The following is a 20,993-nucleotide window of genomic DNA, read 5'->3' on the forward strand; positions in this document are numbered from 1 at the left end:
CATAAAAAAGAACAAAATAATGCCATTTACTTACTGTTTTTTGCCCAGCCACAATGGCCCTCCTTGTTTCTCAAACAATGCCAAGCACCCCCTACCTCAGGGCCTTTGCCTGAAGCACTCTTTCCCCTCAGATCTGTCTAGAATCTTCCTTTGCCTCCTTCAGGTGTTTGCTCAAATGTTACTTTCGCAGTGAGGCCTTCCTGGTTGCCCTATATAAAAACTGTAGCCCCTTCCTCTCCTCTCCCAGGACTTCCTATCCCCCTTCTTTTACTGTTCCCCACTGCACTTATCACCACCTGACATACAACGTATTTTCTTATTTATTATCCCTCTCCCCCAGCTGAAGTGTTATCTCCTTAAGGGCAAGGATTTTGCCATTTTTAATCAGGGCTGTGTTCCCAGCAACTCAAACACCTGGCACATATTAAGCACCCAGAAAATACTTAATAAATAAATGAATAAATGATTATATACCAAGACATTTAGAGTTCTTGGTGGTGGGATTACAAATGACTTATTTTTTCTTATCTCAACTTTTCAATATGTAAACATGTACTATATTTATAAGAAAAAAAATTAAGCAAACAATTTTAATGCAATGTATTTCCTTGCTTAAAAAAAACACAGTTAGTGGAATGTTATCTCGGTGATTACACAAATAAATAGCTATGTAAACATCCACTGAGCTTTTAGATTTGTGCACTTTACTGAATATATGCCTTAAATTTTTTTTTTTTTTTTTTTTTTTTTTTTTGCGGTACCCGGGCCTCTCACTGTTGTGGCCTCTCCCGTTGCGGAGCACAGGCTCCTGGACACGCAGGCTCAGTGGCCATGGCTCACGGGCCCAGCCCCTCCACGGCATGTGGGATCTTCCCAGACCTGGGCACGAACCCGTGTCCCCTGCATCGGCAAGCGGACTCTCAACCACTGCGCTACCAGGGAAGCCCTACGCCTTAAATTTTTTAAAAAGTGAATGACAGTTAAAAATATTACAGCCTGAGTGATAATGGATTCATCTGGCGAACAGAGATTTGGAGACACTCTTGCCTGTGGAATACCTCCTACAAATCATCCACAAATCTCCACTGACGCAAGTTTTTTCATCAACTAGGTCCTTCAGAATTCTCTTTATGGTGTGTAACAATACCTAGAGTTATCCTATACAACAATAATCTAAAACTACTTGTGTGCCTTTAATTGTGAACCAGCAAGCTCATCCTAAGAAATCCTGTAAAATACCAACTCTAAGAAAGCCAATCATCTAAATCTGGAGAAAGTTCCCTAACTGGTTCCCCAGCTAACACAGCATAGAAGATGATGATGGGTTAACTAAACATTAAGTACAAATATTAGCTGAACCAACTGATAAACAGAAAAGTATCAATTCTACTAAAGCCTTTGTGTTTGGCAGACATTCCACACTATCTAAGTGGATAATAACAGAACTCAGATTAAGGTTGCCTCATCCAACTATTCAGTGACCATTTAGGAACCAGTTCTCTTCAGTTCTTCTATAAAAGTCTATAACCTGGATTCTGGACAAAGTGGTAAAATCTACTCTTAAATCTTTCCTACTCCAACATAGCCTCTCGTCATGTGAAAAAGAGCTCTAGAGCCTCAACTGAATGCTCTTTTTGAGACATTTGAGAAAAAACAAGTTAGCCTTATTTCTCAAGAAGAGAGCAGTGGTCTTAACGGCAAGGGTACTACAAACAGCACATGAGCATGACATGTCATCCTACAACAATTTTACATCATGGTAATAAAAAAATCATATCAAAAATAAATATGGCTAGACTATGGAGAAAAATGCAAAGTTTATACGAATTTACAAGCTAGGCCATAACACTTTTAAAAAAAATCAACACCTTCCTATCTCTAGTATCCTAAATGCATTCATTCTTTTCTACTATTTTCTACTTTGGCAGAAATATCAAAAGTATTTGTTGAGTCATTTGTAGTGATGTGGATGCACGCCTAGAGTCTGTCATACAGAGTGAAGTCAGAAAGAAAAAAACAAATACCGTATATTAACACATATATATGGCATCTAGAAAAATGGTACCGATAAACCTAGTGGTCGGGCAGGAATAGAGATGCAGACGTAGAGAACAAACTTGTGGACATGGGAGGGGAAGGGGAGGGTGGGATGAATTGAGAGAGTAGCACTGACATATATACACTACCATGTGTAAAATCGATAGCTAGTGAGAAGCTGCTGCATAGCACAAGGAGATCAGCTCGGTGCTTTGTGACAACCTAGAGGGGTGGGATAGGGAGGGTGGAAGGTAGATGAGAGAGAGAGGAGATATGGGGACGTATGTATACATATAGCTGATTCACTTTGTTATAGAGCAGAAACTAACACACCATTGTAAAGCAATTATAATCTAATAAAGATTTTTTAAAAAGAACCCTGCTAACTATTATAAATTCTCCAAGACTAAACTTTCCCTCCCCCTAGATTATTAATAGAGTCAGAAGGCAAATTTCTGCTTGTCGCAATTCCTCAGAAGAAAGCCTTCACTGAATTAAGGTTTAAAGTTCTCCCTTGAATCTCTTAACAGACTAACAACAAACTCCCTCTGGATCCCCATATTATTCAGTATTTCATATGACAGTGCTAGGGAAAAACTTGTTTGCTTGCTGTTATGCCGTAACAAGACTACAACTCAACACACTTCTCACTCATTTGTCAAGAAGCTCAGCCATGTTCTGTTTTCCACTAATACTGATCTTATCTCAGGTGTCTGCTGTATCTATTCATATTTCTTTTCAACACTGTATCTTTAACCAACCTGTTTTACCTTGTTCCTGATTTTACAAATTACTGGAAATTCTCTGTAGTGACTGAAAGATTACAGAACTAATATAATAAAAACTAAATAGCTTAAACACTAGTTATTGAATTTTAAAAAGTAATAGTGACAAAAAGTTGAGTTTTTAACCTTTTGCAGTTGGAATGATATAACATCTTAACCATTTCCCTTTTATAAATCAATAAGCATACAACTTCCATCATTTGTGCCAAAGGAAGAGATCCGTAGATTGGATAATTCAAACTAAGAAATTCAAATATGCCGCTCTTAAGCCTGAAAACAAAAGCCTAAACTTACAAAATGGATACATGGTAAATTCTTTGGTCATAATTAACATTTTTGAGAGTTTACCATATGGTCAGACACTGTTATAAGCACTACGCCTGTGTTATTTAATCCTCTCAACCTGTGTGAGGTAGTTACTATTAACACTCTTTTGCAGATGAGGAACCTGGGGCATAGAGAGGGTATGTAATTTGCTCAAGATGACACATGGTAGAGCCAGCACACAAACACAGCCTGGCTCCAGAGCCCACACCTTCATCCTATACTGACTCCTTGGATGGGAAAAGAATTCTTTTGCCAGGTAAACCCGTGTTCACTGATGTAACCAAACTCTTGCCTGGACCTTGAGCTGAAATTTTGTTGACAGAAGTGGGATAGTATAGCTAGACAACTATGCCTACTATGCATGTTAAGCACTGTTAGAGTACTTAAGTGTTTTCATGGGATATATGCATGTGCACTTGCACCACTTACCTTTTACTTGTATTTTGAAAACAATTTGTATCATAACACTTTATTGGAATGATAGTGTGGTTTGGAAGACTCCAAAAACTTACTTTTAGTCATGCCAATTATCATAGTTCTTGAGCTTTCCTTCTGCAAGGGAAGATAACTCTCTGATCTGTATTTTGATACAATGATTTCACCTCTGTAACAAAATACAATAATAACAACAACAACAATAATAGTGTTAGCCTGTCTGAGGTGAAAACATTGGTCTTTGAGACTAGAAGTTACTAATTCCAATGTATCTTATATCTGCTCCAGACATTAACTAGGTTTCATCACACACAGCATTTCTGAAAAGGATTATATGACAGGAATAATACACATATTTTGATGAAAGAGGAGCTATACACTTGTGAAGATACTTTCTACTTTCTCCTTGCTGTTTTTCCTGTCTTGATTTGGTTTCTTTCTGGCAGAAAACATCTAAGAATTTAATTCTTCCAGCATTTTATTGAACACTTCACCTCTGATAAAGAAGTTTTTCCAGGCAAGTGTTTCCCTTCAGTTTTAAAAACGTAATTCCCTGGGCTTCCCTGGTGGCACAGTGGTTGCGCGTCGTCCTTCCGATGCAGGGGAACCGGGTTCGCGCCCCGGTCTGGGAGGATCCCACATGCCGCGGAGCGGCTGGGCCCGTGAGCCATGGCCGCTGGGCCTGCGCGTCCGGAGCCTGTGCTCCGCAACGCGAGAGGCCGCAGCAGAGGGAGGCCCGCATACCACAAAAAAATAAAAAATAAAAAAATAAAAATGTAATTCCCTAACTAGTTGTACTTAATACTTTCTGTAAAAGCTGTCTGAACCATTACAGGATTCCTACACACACATGCATGCACACACACACAGTCAGAAAGGTTAGATTCCATAAAAACAAGTTTTATAAAGTGGGCTGTATGAACTACTTTAGGAAATACTTATCAATTCTTTGAAAATGATGTGACTTTTAAACAGTCTTTTTCTTATCAATCATCACAACTAAATATTTGTGACATGGACATAGAAAAAAACATACTAGGTGAAATTGTAAATAATCAATATAAAATGGGAGAGCAACAGAAGACTTCAGTAAATTGACAGATTTTTTAAAAGTAGGGCTGCAAAAAAAAAATATTATACCATTTGAAAAATAGGATTTATTGATATCCTCTTTAAATAATTGTGGAAGGTTGAATAATTGCCCCCAAATATATCCAGGTCCTAATACCCAGAACCTGTGAATGTTACCTTGCTGGTAAACAGGATTTTGCAGCTGTGATTTAAGACTCCTTAGATGGAGAGATTCTTCTGGATTATGCTGGTGGACCCGAAATGTAACCACAAGTGTCCTTATAAGAAGGTGGCAGAGGGAGATTTAAGTAAAGAAGAAGCTTATGTGACAAAAGGAGAAGAGTCAGGGAGATTGGAAGATGCTACACTGATGGCTTTGAAATGGAAGAAGAGGCCATGAACCATGAATACAAGGAATGCAGCTCTAGAAAGTGGAAAAGGCAAGGAGACCATTCTCCCCTAGAGCTTCCTGAGGGACGGCAGCCCTGCTGACACCTTGGTTTCACCCCTGTGAAACTGATTTTGGACTTCTGACATCTAGAACTGTGAGAGAATAAATGTGTGTTATCTTAATACCAACTTTGTGGTAATTTGTTACAGCAGACATAGGAAACTAAAACACTAATAGATGGTACAAATCTTCAGTTAAAATCTATCAACCCTCTGCCATTTACAGAATTAATTTATTCTAAACTATGTTAAAAATAAGTTTCTCATCATATATCTCAAATAATATGTTTACTTAATAGGGATAGAATAACTGAAAAAAATAGCATAAAATCTTAATAGAAGCAAATTTGAATGTATTAAAGTAATTTTAGGCAAGTTGTTTGCCAACTGGGTATTTTCAACTGCGGGTAATTTGATGAAAATTAAAGCTCAAGAATAACTCTTGCCATGGGAAGAGTTACAATAATTGTTCAAGAGTAACAAAAGTAGTTGAGTAGTGACTATTTTTCTCCCATTTCAAACCAACATGTGATTCAAAAGCAGCACTGTTGCAAAATGAAACAACTAAAAGGAGAAAAGGTAGAGGAAGAAAGTAACATTTTGTTGAATTCCTATTACATGTAAATACCTTATATAAATCCTCATTTCCATCTCAAAACAACTCTAAGATATAAAAGAAGTTAGATTAAAAACAAACAAACAGAAAAGGACTTGGAGGAGGGGATAGTTTAAATAATTGGCCAAAGGTCACAGCCAGTACTGGTATCTCTAGGATTCAAATCCAAGACCAACTGCAAAGCCCAGGACTTTTCACTACTCCCAAAGAAGGGAATGTTCTCTGGCAATGAAAACTAGACTTAAGTTTCTTTCTTCTTCGTTTTTGAATTACTCACTGACTGATTCAAAATCTCATAAGTTATAAATCTTCGTTATTGTCATGCTAACAAATACATTTTACTTCCTCATTCCCTCTGAGATGAGCGTTATAACTATACAAGTTATTATCTCAGTATAAATATTAGAAAATATCCTGCTTCTTTCATTAGGCCCTCTACAAGAATATTTAAAATACAAAAATATTCAGCACTCAATAAACTAACATTCTAAATATCTAACACTCAGAGAATTAAATCCATAAAGAACAGAAAAATCAGTCAACAGAAACAGACCCAGAAATGGCACAGATGATAGGGCTAGTAGACAGACATTAAGATAGTTATTATAATGATAGTCCACATGTTCAAGAAGGCAGAGGAAAGCATAAGCATTTTAGGGAGAGACTTGAAGATATATAAAAGCCCCAAATCAGTTTTCTGGAGATGAAAAACACACTGGATGAAATTAACAGCAAATTAAACACTGCCGAAGGAAAGAAAACTAATTTGAAGATACAGAAATAGAAACTACTCAAAATAAAGCACAGAGGAAAAAAACACAAAAATAGAGTATCAATGTAATTATTATGGAACAACTTCAAGTAGCCTAATATACATGCAATTGAAATCCTCAAAGATGGAAAGAATGGAAAAAAATATTTGAAGAAATTACGGTTGGAAAATTTACAAACTGGATAATATCCTAAAGCCACAAACCCAAAAAGCTTGACAAATGTGAAGTACAAAGAAACATGAAAAAAACCTACACCAAGGGACATCATAATTAAATTGCTTAAAACCAATGATAAAGAGAAAATCTTAAACACAATCTCAGGATTGTAGGGCACATTACATACAGAGGAACAAGGAAAAATGATAGCAGACTTCTCATTGGAAACAACACAAGCCAGAAGACAGTGAAACAACATCTTAAAAGTATGAAAAGAAAAACTCATCAAGAATTCTCTACCCAGTAAAAACATATTTCAAAAAGGAAAGTGAATTTAGGGTGATGAAAATATCTTAGAACTAGACAGAGGCGATGTTTACATAACCTCGTGAATGTGCTAAATGCTATATGCTTTAAAATAGTTAATGGTTACTTTCATGCTACATGAATTTTACCTTAAAAAAAAAAAAACCTTAAAAAAAATTAGGGTGAAATTATTTTCTCAAGACACACAAAAGCTGAAAGAATTCACCATTGGTAGACCTGTACTGTGAGACAATGTTAAAGGGAAGTTTTAGGTAGAAGAAAATGATACCAAATGGATATTGATATCTAGAGCTACTCAAAGGAATGAAGAGCACCAAAAATGGTAAATATGTGGGTAAATATAATTTTTTTTCCTTATTTTAGAAATCTCTTTAAAAATAATTAAGGGACTTCCCTGGTGGCACAGTGGTTAAGAATCCACCTGCCAATGCAGGGGACATGGGTTCGATCCCTGGTCCGGGAGGATCCCACATGCTGCGGAGCAACTAAGTCCGTGCGCCACAACTACTGAACCTGCATGCCACAACTACTGAAGCCCATACACCTAGAGCCCATGCTCCGCAACAAGAGAAGTCACCGCAATGAGACCCCGTGCACTGCAATGAAGAGTAGGCCCTGATCGCCATAACTAGAGAAAGCCCATGCACAGCAACGAAGACCCAACGCAGCCAAAAATAGATTAATAAAATAAATTTTAAAAACATAATTAAGTAAAAATAATAACAATTTATTTTGAGGGTTATGTTATTAGTAGAAGTAAAATGTGTAACAATAGCACAAACAATATACTATTGTAAGGTTCTTATTATATGTGAAGAGATATAATACCACGTGAAGGTAGAGTGTGATGAGTTAAAAATACATACTATAAACACTAAAAAATCACTAAACAACAACAAAACATATTTAGAGGTATAGTTAGTAAGCCAACATAGTAAATAAAAGGAATTATAAAATATACTCAAGTAAGTATGCCAAAACAAGGCAAAAGAGCAAGAAGAGAGGGGAACAAAGAACAGATGGGACAAATTGCAAACAATAAGATGGTAGACTTAAACCCAAATAATATCAATAATCATATTAAATGTATATGGTCTAAACACTCCAATTAAAAGGCAGAGATTGTCACACTGGATATAAAGGAACAACACCTAACCATATGATGTTTATAAGAAAATCATTTAAAATATAAAGACACATGTAGGTTAAAAGTAAAAGTAATCATAAAGTCTATTCCCATCCCCAGATTGCAAGCTCCAAGAGTTTGTTCACCCTTCTGTCTCTAACACTCAGCAACTGGCATGCTATGTTTATTAACTAATAAAAGCCTTTAGAATTTGTGAAAACTTCTACCCCACCTAACTATTCCCAGGCCACAATATCTGAGGCACCAACAGCTGTTTTTCTTGCTGTTATCTATATCTCACTTCGAAAAGTCTATTCTCTCTTTCCTACCCAGTCTCCTGGGGGCTGAGATACCTGGAACCTAATCTTGTTAGATCTGTGCCAAAAGTAAAAGAACACTGTTTCTGAGTGAGGGTCTGGTTAGCTTTTCTTGAATAAAGTACATCTATTTGGCTGCTCCCTGAGAGTAGTGAGTATTTCTTTGTCAGACCAGCTAGAAGCCTTTTGCCATGAACTGGATCCTAGAGGAATAGGGGAATAGAAAATAGACTTGTGGGTTTAGGTTTAAAAGTACAGGGAGAATAGTAGGAATTCAGCCGTTGAAACTGCTTCCTCCTCCTACCTCCTCTCCCTCACAAAATTTATATATGTGTTTCTCCTCCACCCCATCCTCACCCTAAGCTAACAGTAGGAGATGAACTCTGAGGAGTTAAAGGAATGACTCCTGGTGTTTCTGTATCTCTGTTCCTTTCTTCCAACAAAGTTTGGAATATGCTATTGCTAATGAAAATGTGATAAATGATGCTTATATTTGTAAGTTACAAAGAATACATTTTAACATTTCAAAGGATTCTATGCAAGGTACTGGGTATATAACAGGCCTTAACCTCCATGGACTTAAAGAGATAATTACCAACTGTGATCAGTATTGCCAAAGAAAATAGAGAGCTGCGGGAAAGAGAGTGCACATCAGGAATGGAGGAAGAGATTTAGATTGGATAGTTAGCTAAAGAGTGGGAATCGGAGTGATAATAGTGTTTCATAGGCTCAGACAATAGCATGTGTGTGACAAAATGCATTTTCCAAAGATGGCTGCAACAATAACTCCCGTCCCTCTTCTAGAACCATGTCATCCGCCTATCAGGAGGTGGAGTTTATGTCCACTTCCCTTAAATCTGAATGGACCTTTGTGATTGCTAGACCAAAACAATGAGGCCAAAGTGACGCTGTATGACTTCTGAGACCAGGTGGTAATGGGCCATCCAGCTTTCAGCCTGGTTCTTGTAGGGCACTCACTCTTCAAACTTGACCACGATGCAGCAAGGAAAGCTAAACAGCCTGCGGAGAAGAACCAAGGTCCCTGGCTGAGTTCACAGTCAAGAGCCAACACTATCCTGCCAACCATATGAATGACCCATTTAAAAGTAGATCTCGCAGGCCCCAGTTAAGCCACCCCAGACAGTGCCACATAGAGCAGATATGAGCTGTCCTCACCAAGCTCTACCCAACTTGCATATTGGTGAACTAGATAAATGATACTGTTGTTTTAGGCCACTAAATTTTGAGTTGTTTGTTATGTAGCAAGAGATAATCAGAACAATGTGGATAGATCTTGAGGCTGGCAAGAGCTTGGCAGTTCCAGAAACTGAAAAATACAGTGTGGCTGCAACACAGAGAGAGAAAGATAACACCAGCACCAGCAACAACCAACAGTTAATATTTGGTATTTATTATTTTGTATGGCAATTGTTTTAAGTGATTTATATGTATTACTTTATCGTTAGAATCTTATTGCGTATACTCTTAAAACACTGACTTTAAAATATGGGGAAACCAAGGCACAGAGCAGTTAAAATGACTTGCCCAAGATCACACACTCAGGCCGTCTACTACAAGAGCCTATGCTATGAATAAAGGCGTACTTCCACTCAAAGGACAGAATGGCATAACATGAGGTGTAGAAAGGCAGATCAAGCCCAGGTTATGCAGATCTTCACAGAATGGGTGGAAGTTCAGGTGTTAGTTTATGAGTAATGGGATACTACTGAAGAGTTTTAAGCAGGGTAGTACATGATCTAACTAATATTTAAAAGATCATTCTGGCTGCATGTGAAGAACAAATTAGAAGAAAGGCAATAATGCTTGACAGCAAGGTACTCCTTGAGAATAAAATTAGAAATAACTAAAATATAATGGTTTCACTGAAAGAATATAATTGATGGATCAAGTTGATAATACCGTGCCCCACGATCAACATTAACATACAAAAAGAGAACTGCCAAGACACTGCTATGTGCCTTCTGGTATAACGCAACAGACAGGAAGTAAACCACAACCACCTATGACATATTCTTGGGGGAAAAATTTCAAACCTGAATCCAATCAAGCCTAGACCTAGCCACAAGTTTACCAAAGATAGGAGAACAGAGGAACAAGTTAAACAACACCGCGGGGATATTGCCTGCCAAATCCACAATATGTAAAATTCTAGATGACAAATTTGATAAATAAACAGCAAGAAGGGAGGATGCTGTTATAGATTAAAAGAAACCCAAGAAATGTATCAACCAAACGCAATGTGTGAAACATGTCTGGAAGCTGATTTGAACAATTCAATGATTTAAAAAGACTGATGAGGTAATTGGGGACCTCTGATCACTGATTAGATGTTAAGAAATTATTAGTGGGATTTTTTGGTATGATGATAGTATTGTACATATTTTTTTAAATAGTCCTATTTCTTAGTGATACATACTTAATATTTACAGGTAAAATTATATCATGTCTAGAATTTGCTTTAAAATAATGTGGAGAGGCACAGCCAGTATAGATGAAACAATATGTGCCAAATGTTAATAACTGTTGAAGCTGGATGATGGATGCATAGGGGTTAATTATACAAATCTCTTTAGGTTTTTGTATGCTTAAAACTTTTCTTAATACAAAATTTAAATTTTAAAAATTTAGGAGTCTATCTAAGCTCCCCTAATCCAACCAAAGTGAGGCTGCAGACTTAGGCAGAAATGACAGGTTAATGACTAAGTATAAAACCTCCAAGTGTTTTGCTTTTTCCTTCAAGAATATGCAACACAAAAGCAGATAACTCTGTAAGAACAGGCAATTCATGAGAGGTGATCAGGCAGTGCCCCTAGCACTCTCTGGGGGTGAGGGGGTCCCAACAATCCCAGTGGCAGGTGAAGATTGATTCATGAGACTACTGTAGCACTAAACATCCAATCAATTACCTTTACTCATCAAGCAACCTCCTGATTGCAAGGGTTCCACTGTGGCATTTTTTTCTACGGGAGAGGATGTATTTCTAATGACTTATTAATAAATTGCCATTCTAGTTTATTTATCAGTCGCTTTTAAGTTTTCGTAGCGTAAATCAGTCCATAGAGCCCAAAATCAGACATCCTAAGTAAATAACTAGTAAGCCAAAAAGCCCAGACTTTACAATCTGATAACCACACCAAAATAGTCAACTTTTCACCACAGAACTTCCTCTATGTTATTATAAATCCTGCACATAGTAATAGAGCTATTACTAAAATCTGCACATTTATAATAAATAGAAAATAAATTTCAAAATGCAATTGTTACCATTTATTGAGTGGCTATTAGTACATCAAGCACTAGATCCTTTGGATACATTTTACTACCTAAATCTTCAGTCTGGATGGAGCACATACAATTTCCATTTTACAGATGAAGAAAAGGATGTAAGTGACCTATTCAAGATCACAAAGCCAAGTTGAGGATGAAGCCAGAATTCAAACCTAGATTTGAGGCTAAACCAAAGAGCCTCTTAAATTGTTGTAGGCTAAATAGATTCTTGTGGGTTTGCATGGTTACCAGACCCAAAATATAATCTCTGTGAGTACATGTTTAATAATTTGAGTACCTAGTGAATGCCAGGCATTTGGTTAAGAGCTGTGGGGAATATACAAAGAGGAACCACATACACATCCTATTCTCAGAGAGGTTTCAACTAGAAAAAATTTTTTTCTAATAGAAGATAATTATGTAAGAGTACAAAGTGATAAATGCCACAGGAGAGGTCATATAAAGTGCTAAGAGGATTCAGAAAAGGGAGAGATTTCAAAATTTCAAAATACAAGAAATGTATAAACTTGTTAAATAACCGATTTTTAGGTTGGCTTGTACTAATGGATGGTGTACTGAGTGGTGTATGTTTCTTTCTAGAGGAAGGAACACAAAGCCAAGCAATAGAAGGCTAGGCTCTACCACCATCTAACATTGGGACTTTGGGCAAAGCCCTCACCTGCTTCACTTAAAAATAACACAGGTACCTACTTACAAGGTTATTTCTGCATCTGAAAACAAAGGGAAACAAAACATTAATTAAAGAAAAAAAAAAAACAGGCAGAATATCTCTAAGGTTCTTTCCTCCATCTACATGAAAAAACTCTACTTGAAAAAGTTAATATACTACTTTAATTTTTAACTTATATTCAAGTTAGACCCAACATTGTTATTAAAAGAGGAAAAACAGGCTCTCTGGGGTCAAACAAGTATTTCAACTGCATAAATGCAACACTTTGACGTGAACTGAAATTTCACTCTGCTGCTTAAAATCCTCCAGGGTCCCATGACCTCTGCAGACAGACCCATGGAGAGGACATACGAAGCCCCCTAGCATAACTTGACTTGTAGCCCCTAACAGTAACTGGCTAGGGAAGGAGACTATTTGCAACTTTATACTCAGCCTCTGGGGCAGCTAAAGGGTGTAGAAGAACATATTCTTGAAGACCTGTCATGTGCCAAGCAGTGCAGATACAATTTACATTAAAATGTGATCTCATAAGGACTGGAATTTTTGTCTATTATGTTCCCTGCAATATTCCCAGCACTTGAAAAAGTTCTGGGTGCATGGTGGATGCTCAATAAACATCTGTTACTTGAATTAATAGACAAGGCAGTCCCTGCCCTCATGACACTTATGGTCTAAACTAATGCTATCATAAGAATTTAGAAATATATTTTAAGGTAATAAGTATGAGTATGTTTTATTCTTTTGTTTTTTTATTTAACTTTTCCTATATTAAACTCTAATCTGAGTAATTTAATAATATCTGACTTTAAAGATTCTTGTAATTGGTGAACATGTCTAATAAGAAAGACCTAATCAGATATTTAAATAATCTTCTGTAGACCTATTAAGATGACCAACAAGATGGCTTAACTATACAGAAGAGTTTTCATAAAAACAGTTGTATGTGCATCTTATAAAATTAATTACAGTAGAATAGGTGATTATTCCTATCACATATAATATTTAAACCTCAACTTCCTTACTGAGAATTAATATTTTCATGGTTCCATCAAGGCCCCCCAAATCAGGATATTTCAAGATAATCAAAGAAATTAGAACATTGAACAGCTTAAGTTCTTTGGATATAAAATACAGGAGGAAGGGGTTTTTTAATGGGTATTTTATTAGAAGGTGATAAAGTCTAAAATATTATCTTTGGCTTTCAGTAATACTAGAACTTAAAAAAATTTTTTCATGTTCTTTATTTAGAAGTAAAAAAACCCACAAAACTTAGTTTTAATACCAGAAATGTAACTATATAAAAACTATAGTTATAATAACTGTGATTTATTAAGTAGTTCCTATTGCCACAATGTTTTAACAACTTGTTTATATTTGATCCTTTAACCTTCATAATTCTATCCCCATTTTACAGATGAGGCAACTGAGACATACAAAACTTAAGTAACCTGCCCAAGATCACAGAGCTAAGAGGATCAATAATTTAAATGCAGCCACTGGCGGGTTCAAGAGACCTCATTTGATTTCTAAACTGCTCTGCCTGTATTATGCTATGCTATTCTATATCACAGCTAGAGCTTCTGCAGCCTAAATCCATCTCTCGAGGTTAAATTTAAAAAGAAAAAAAAAAAACTTTAAAAAATGGTGCCAGTCCCATCAATTTAGAGCTTGATGGTGAAATTAAACTTTATAGAACAAAAGCTGAAGTAAAATGTATCTCACTTCAAAGTCTCTGTTTCTTAAATGATTCTAACTACTACAAAAAAGAAAAATGCTGTTCAATTTGCTAGTTAAGACATATTCCTCCAGCATGAAAGTCCCCATAAAAAATAAAATGCTATCTAAGCTGTCATGATAGTGAAATTAGAATTAGCCAAGGATTACAGGTACTTTGAATGACTAGAAAGAAAACAAAGCCCACCCATCCAAGAAAACTAAGAATATTTACATTTATCAAGCGTAAGAAAGACAGGGTAAGTTAAAGCTGCAAAACTGCTTCCAAAATAGTAATACTATACTGAGTTCTCGATAGGCATCAGAGCAATGTTCGAGTGCTTATGCCAATCAATTAACCTGTGACTTTCCCCAGTATGACAGAAGAAAAAATTCAGTTAAGGACCCCTCTACACTCTGGTTCCCCATGAGTGCATGTGTGTTGTGTGGGGCGTGCGTACAGGGCACAAGTGAGGGATGGGGAGATAAATATTAAATGGAGCCCCAGAACTCAGGAGAGCCCCAGGACATGCCACAGGACTAGGTTCCAGGATGCTTCCCACAGAAAAGGCTTCAAATGTTAAGAAACTGGTGCCATTCTGGCAAACTTAATACTTACTAGGTTGGTTTCCTAAGATAAGAATGTTCTCTACAGAAGGAAAAGGGGCACTGGGGTGGGGAAAAGTGGCATATGAAAATAACTCTAAATAGAACACTACCAAAATTGGACATACCTCTTTTGTGCTTCATTTTTAGCAGAATGGAGGCCAGGAAAGCCCTTCTAAGGCACAGTTCTCTGCTCCTCAGATACACGAGCAACCTGGATTTAGACTGTTTCCACAACAGGAGCACCAAAACCTGTGCTTTAACCTCAGGTGGGCCCTCCAAGCTCCTCACTGTTCATGGTCGGTAATCTCTCCCATTCTTCACCTCTCTTCCCAAGGCTCTGACCAACCTTCACCCTCTACACCCGGGGTCCGCAACCCCCGGGCTGCAGAATGGTACCGGTCCGCGGCCTGTTAGGAACCAGGCCGCACAGCAGGAGGTGAGCGGTGGATGAGTGAGCGAAGCTTCATCTGTCGTGCCCCATCGTTCCCCAGCGCTCGCATTACTGCCCGAACCATATCCCTCCCCCAACCCCATGGAAAAACTGTCTTCCACAAAACCGGTCCCCTGTGCCACAAAGGTTGGGGACCGCTGCTCTACACTCTCAGAAGATGGCCTTGTCTTTCATCATTTTCTAGAATACATGCCCATGAAGGCAAGGCTCTTTGTTCACAGATGTAGCTCATATACTTAGAATAGTGCCTGACGCATAGCAGGCATTTAGAATAAATATTTGTTTATTACATGAATCAGGGAATGAATTGAGGAAATGCAGTCCCCCAGCTAAGGAACTCCCTCCCAGTCTCCTGCCCTTTAACCTACAAACTTAACCCAATCATATCCTTCCATACATACATCCCTCCAGTCTACAAGGAAGATATGCCTCCTATTTAAGGTTAACTATTTCTCCTGTGCTCCAGATTGCACTCTCTCCCACCTCCTTTCTCAGTAATTATCCCTCTGTACTCTAATTTTTAAATACCCCTAGCTATGGACTCCTTTCTCAGGGCCTAAAAAGAATGCTTAGTCCCATTTTGAAAACAAAACCACAACAATTTCTTGAACTCTAGAGCTTGCTGAAGCTGAACTCTAGAGCTTGCTGAAGCTACACTCTATTTCAGAGAAGCTTAGTCTTAAAGGAGAAGCCTACACTTATGGTCGCTGCTTCCTCATCCTTCATTAGCACCATCACCTGGTGGCAATTTGGCTTCCATCTCAGGTTGCTCAAACTTCTCAAGGTAAGGTCATTAAAGGACCACTATTTACCCAACCTAATAGATGCTTTTTGCCTCATTTGATGTTTCTGTTACATTTGATCCTGGCTACGCAATTCTGGAAACTCCCTTTCTTGGCTTTTTGACACTGTTCTCTCACTGTTCTAGCCTGACAGCTCTCTCAGCTTCTTTGCTGCCCCTTAAATGACTATCCCCCCAGAGAGGCCTGATCTGCCCTTTTCTATAAATATCCTGAATGAGCTCATCCACATTCAAAGTTTCAACCACTACTTATATATTCTAATGATTCCCAAAACTCTATCATCAGCCTAGTTCTCTTTGCCTGAATACCAGACCTGGATACCCAACTATAAAACATTCCCACGTAGTTGGCCATAAATACATCAATTTTTACTCAATTTGTCATCTCACCTCACTGCAAACTTGCTTTTCTCCTTGTTCCCTATCTCAACTAATGGCTGACCAAGCCAATCTCCTTACCTGTATATCAACAGAGGTCATTGTCAACGCCTATAGCTAGTACTACTTAAATCTCTTTTGACTTCAGCCCATGTTCTACTTCACCTTAATTCAAGCCATTATTCTTGACTAAGCTGCTGCCATTAACCTACTACACAATTAAATTTGAGGATCTCCAAGACCCCCACTCATTTCTCTCTCATATACACACACCCCTCCTCTAAGTCTCAAACTTCTTCCCATATTGTAACCTGAGTAGTTAATCTAAAACACAAGCATGGTATTAACTCTACCAGCTTAAAATTGTTCCTTTGCTCACCACTATGTAAAGCAATGGCCTCTAAAGTGGGGTACAGGAATAAGTTATTTTCTCCTCTTTCATTTCTATTTTTATGTTTTATAATATATATTTATGTGTTTACAAACACACAGTAGGACATGCAACTTACAAATATACACATATGAAGGAATATGCTCAACATCTTTCATTGATATGGGTGCCACAAAAACATGTGCAGACCACTAATCTACAGAAAGTACAATCCTCTAACATGGCACAGCCATCATCTAGCCCTGGACTAACTTCCTAGCCAAATCTACTTTTATATTATATCTGAGTTATGCCAAACTCCCTTAAACTTTCTAACTAGCATATGCCACCTTTGAAGCTGTACCTTTGCCACTCCCCTGCCCAAAATACCCTAACAACTTCCTCACACATTTTCCCTCTCCCTCACTGGCTCCCCCAGCCCTCATCAACTCTTGTTTGTTCTTTAATGCTCCAAACAAACATAACTGGCTATGTGAAGCTTTCTCTGACCTTCCCAGGTAGAGGTGGGCACTTCCTTCTCTGTGCTGGCAAATACAACATACATCTCTATTATAGCACTTAAGTCACAGTAATGTAATTTCTTGTTTACATGACTGTCTACTCATTTTTGTATTGCCAGCGCCTAGCGTGACTCATGACACAAATAAAGTGCTTAATGTTTGTTACAAGTGCTCAAGAGGCACAGTGCTAAGGAACAAACTGTAGCAACACCTTAGCTACCTGACACTGTTGAGAGAGTAAGTGCTCTGCTTTGCTGAGGTTTGGGCTCATGATCAACTTTAACTTTTAAATTTTAAGATGTGGTTACATCATGCACTGAGTTTTCCAGTGAAATCAGAGAGATTTTTAGAAAGTCAACACTTCATCATCCACCAAATGCTAATCAATTAACCATCAACAGTGTCAACACATTCTGAAAGATGCCTTATAAAAATTCAAAAGCTAAGGTCTCAGTGATTCGGGTCAAACATGGCAAATTAATTGCACACATATATCTTCCGTTTCTGAAACTACACTAAAATGAAAGTGAAGGGAAAAAGAAGGTATAAACCCATAAAACCAAAGAACAGAAGTGACTCCACTGTGTAATTTTAATACAATTTTGAAAGAAGTAATTTAGAAGAAGGAATAGTACGTGACTTGGCAAAGCCAAGGAAACTATAGTGCCTGCAAAAAGGGAACTAAAGAATGAACAACTTGCTGGCCAGAATTCAGAGGCAAAGGAATTGCAGGAGACGGTGTGAAGTATGGGACTGATACTGGGGAGTTGATCCAAAGTTTAAGGAACAGAACAATGAGAGCTCCCTTTCCCCCCTTCCCACCCTCCATAGTCAAGCAACTACCTTTACCAATAGCAGAAAACAAGGATGAAGCATTAAGAGAAAGGCTGCAAACCCTCCCCTTCATGGTTTTCAGTTTACAGCAGGTAATATGCCTCCTGGGTATATAATGGTATATACTTTGCTCTCAGAATGCCAAGAGGTATATACATTGGAAGACTGTTCTCTAGAGTGAACAGTCTCAAAGAAAAGACCTACAATCTCAGAGAACAGATCTCTACTTACACCTGGAAATCACCCAAGAAAATGGCCTGTTCACCACCTAAATGCCTAACATGAAGCCCACCAGTGACAGGAGTCACTGGGTCACAGAGAGCTTCTAACCGGCTTTTTAGTATCTTACTCTTACACACAGCTCAGGATTACCAGATATTTCAGGAAAGTTTCCATCATGAAAGAAGAAACGAAACAAACAAAAAAGGAAGACAAAAGAAAATTTAGGGAACAGAAAACAAAACTTCAAAACACTATAAGTGTCCTCAAATCGATGACATATTGAGAAAGAAGACCTGGAAATTTAAAAACATGTGAAAATTAAAAATCCATTAAAAGTATTAGAAGATGAAGTCAAGGAAATTTCCTTAGAAGGCAGAATAAAAAGAAAAAAACTGGTAGATAAGACAAAAAGAAGGTTACCATCCAACTAATAGGTCATAAAGAGAAAAAAATGTATGAAATGATATTTTTTAAAAATAGAAGAAAATCTTCCAAACTTAGGGAAGTTGACAGGCTGATATGGTCCAGCAGTGACCAAAAGAACAATTAAAAAAAAAGAAAACATAAAAACAAAAAGTGCCATACCACATCACTGTGAAATTTTTGAATAGCAGAGAAAAAAAATAAATCCTAAAACATTCCAAAGTGGGGTAAGAGTAACACATGAAGGAAGAGGCATCAGAAACAAGCAGGCTTCAACAGGAACACTGGAAACTAGAAGACAATAGATCAGTGCCTTCACAGTAATGAGAGAAAATTACTTCCTGTCTAGAGATCTAGCCTCAATTGAGGGGGAGGGCACTTTCACATATGTCTCAAAAAAGTTATCTCCTACCTAGTCATTTTCAGGTAACTACAGGAGAAGGAGATTCAATAAAACAAAAGGATAAATGAAGAAAACAAACAGTGTCCAGGAAACAGGAGATATGATGCCTCCCCACCCCCACAAAAAAAAAATTAAGGGAAAGTCTAGTAATGAGGACTACATAATACGACTAAAAAGTAACCAGTCCATAGTGGAGCAGGAATGCAGAGGACTACAGATTTTTAAAAGTTAAAAAAAAAAAAAAATGTAATGGACATACTGATACTTGAGCATTTGGAAAATATCGATAGGTATTTGATGTGGTGCAGCAGGCAGAATTCTAAGATGGCCCCTAGATTACTGCCCCCTGGTGGGCATTTTCTGCATAAAACTCTCACCTTCAGTATGGGTAGAAGGGTTGAATATGATGGGATGTCACACAGGTAATTAGGTCACTAAATCAGTTGACTTTCAACTAATCAAAAGGGAGGGTACCCTGGGTGGCCCTGACTTTATTTAGGCAAGTCCTTTAGAAGATGAAGCGCCAGAGAGGGGCTCCTCCTGCTGGCCTTTAAGTCACAGCCACTTTGAGTTCTATAGCTGCAAGGAAATGAATTCAGCCAACAACCACATGAGCTTTGAGGGAGATGCTGATCCACAGATAAGACTCTAGTCCCAGCTGCCAACTTGACTGCTGCTGCTTTGTGAGACCCTGAGCAGAAGACCCCGTTAAGGTGCCTGGATTCCTGACTCACAGAAACTGAGATAAATGGGTGTTGTTTTAAAGCCACAAAAATTCTGTTGCTGGTGATTTGTCACACAGCAACAGAAAACTAATACGATAGCATGTGGACAAACTTAAGGATAGCTAAACAGGATAAACAACTTAGAAGGAAATCATACTTCCTCCAAAAGCATAAAAACTTCAGGAGTCAGACTTCCCTAGTGGCACAGTGGTTAAGAATCTCCCTGCCAGTGCAGGGGACACGGGTTCGAGTCCTGGTCCGGGAAGATCCCACATGCTGCAGAGCAACTAAGCCCGTGCGCCACAACTACTGAGCCTGCGCTCCAGAACCCGTGAGCCACAACTACTGAGCCCGCACACCTAGAGCCCGTGCTCCGCGACAAGAGAAGCCTGCGCACTGCAATTTAGAGTAGCCCCCGGGCTTCCCTGGTGGCGCAGTGGTTGGGAGTCCGCCTGCCGATGCACGGGTTCGTGCCCCGGTCCAGGAAGATCCCACATGCCGCGGAGCGGCTGGGCCCGTGAGCTATGGCCGCTGAACCTGCGCGTCCGGAGCCTGTGCTCCGCAACGGGAGAGGCCACAACAGTGAGAGGCCCGCGTACCGGAAGAAAAAAAAAAAAAAAAAAAAAAGTAGCCCCCGCTCGCCGCAACTAGAGAAAGCCCACACGCAGCAACGAAGACCCAACGCAGCAAAAAAATAAAAATAAATTAAAATAAATTTTAAAAAAACACACAAAAAACTTCAGAAGTCAAAGCAGTGTCAGGTAGTTTAAAAATAATACATTCTGAAATGCCAGAAAGCAGAAGTCACTCTGAAGAAAGGGGCGTTAACTGGTAAGTACTACTGGAGGTAATCAGGTTTAAAGAGATAGAGATCAGTTTCAAGTTGTCCTGGATCTTTTAGCTTATAAACAGTAGATAAAAGGTTCAATCAGGGTTTCCCCCTTTAGTACAAATGTATAATGTTTTGCAATTTGCAAGCAGAGAAAAGAAAGCTTCAAGAACCATCGAGGCTTCTGAATGGACAGAAGTTTCTCATACGTAAGCTTCGTTTTTCAAACACCATGACTCTCTAAGTAAGGTCCTTGGACCAACATCAACATCACCTGAGAAGTTACTGGAACAGCAAATTCGTGGGCCTCACTC

General features: G+C 38.3%; 1 protein-coding gene across 7 annotated transcripts in view; it reads right to left on the reverse strand.

The window, feature by feature from the left end:
* HOMER1 (homer scaffold protein 1) overlaps positions 1-20,993 on the reverse strand; it is a 125,540-nt gene that overhangs the window by 94,892 nt on the left and 9,655 nt on the right. The gene's annotated exons all lie outside the window — the stretch shown is intronic.

Source organism: Physeter macrocephalus, chromosome 8, assembly GCF_002837175.3.
Source record: "Physeter macrocephalus isolate SW-GA chromosome 8, ASM283717v5, whole genome shotgun sequence".
Lineage (NCBI taxonomy): Eukaryota > Metazoa > Chordata > Mammalia > Artiodactyla > Physeteridae > Physeter > Physeter macrocephalus.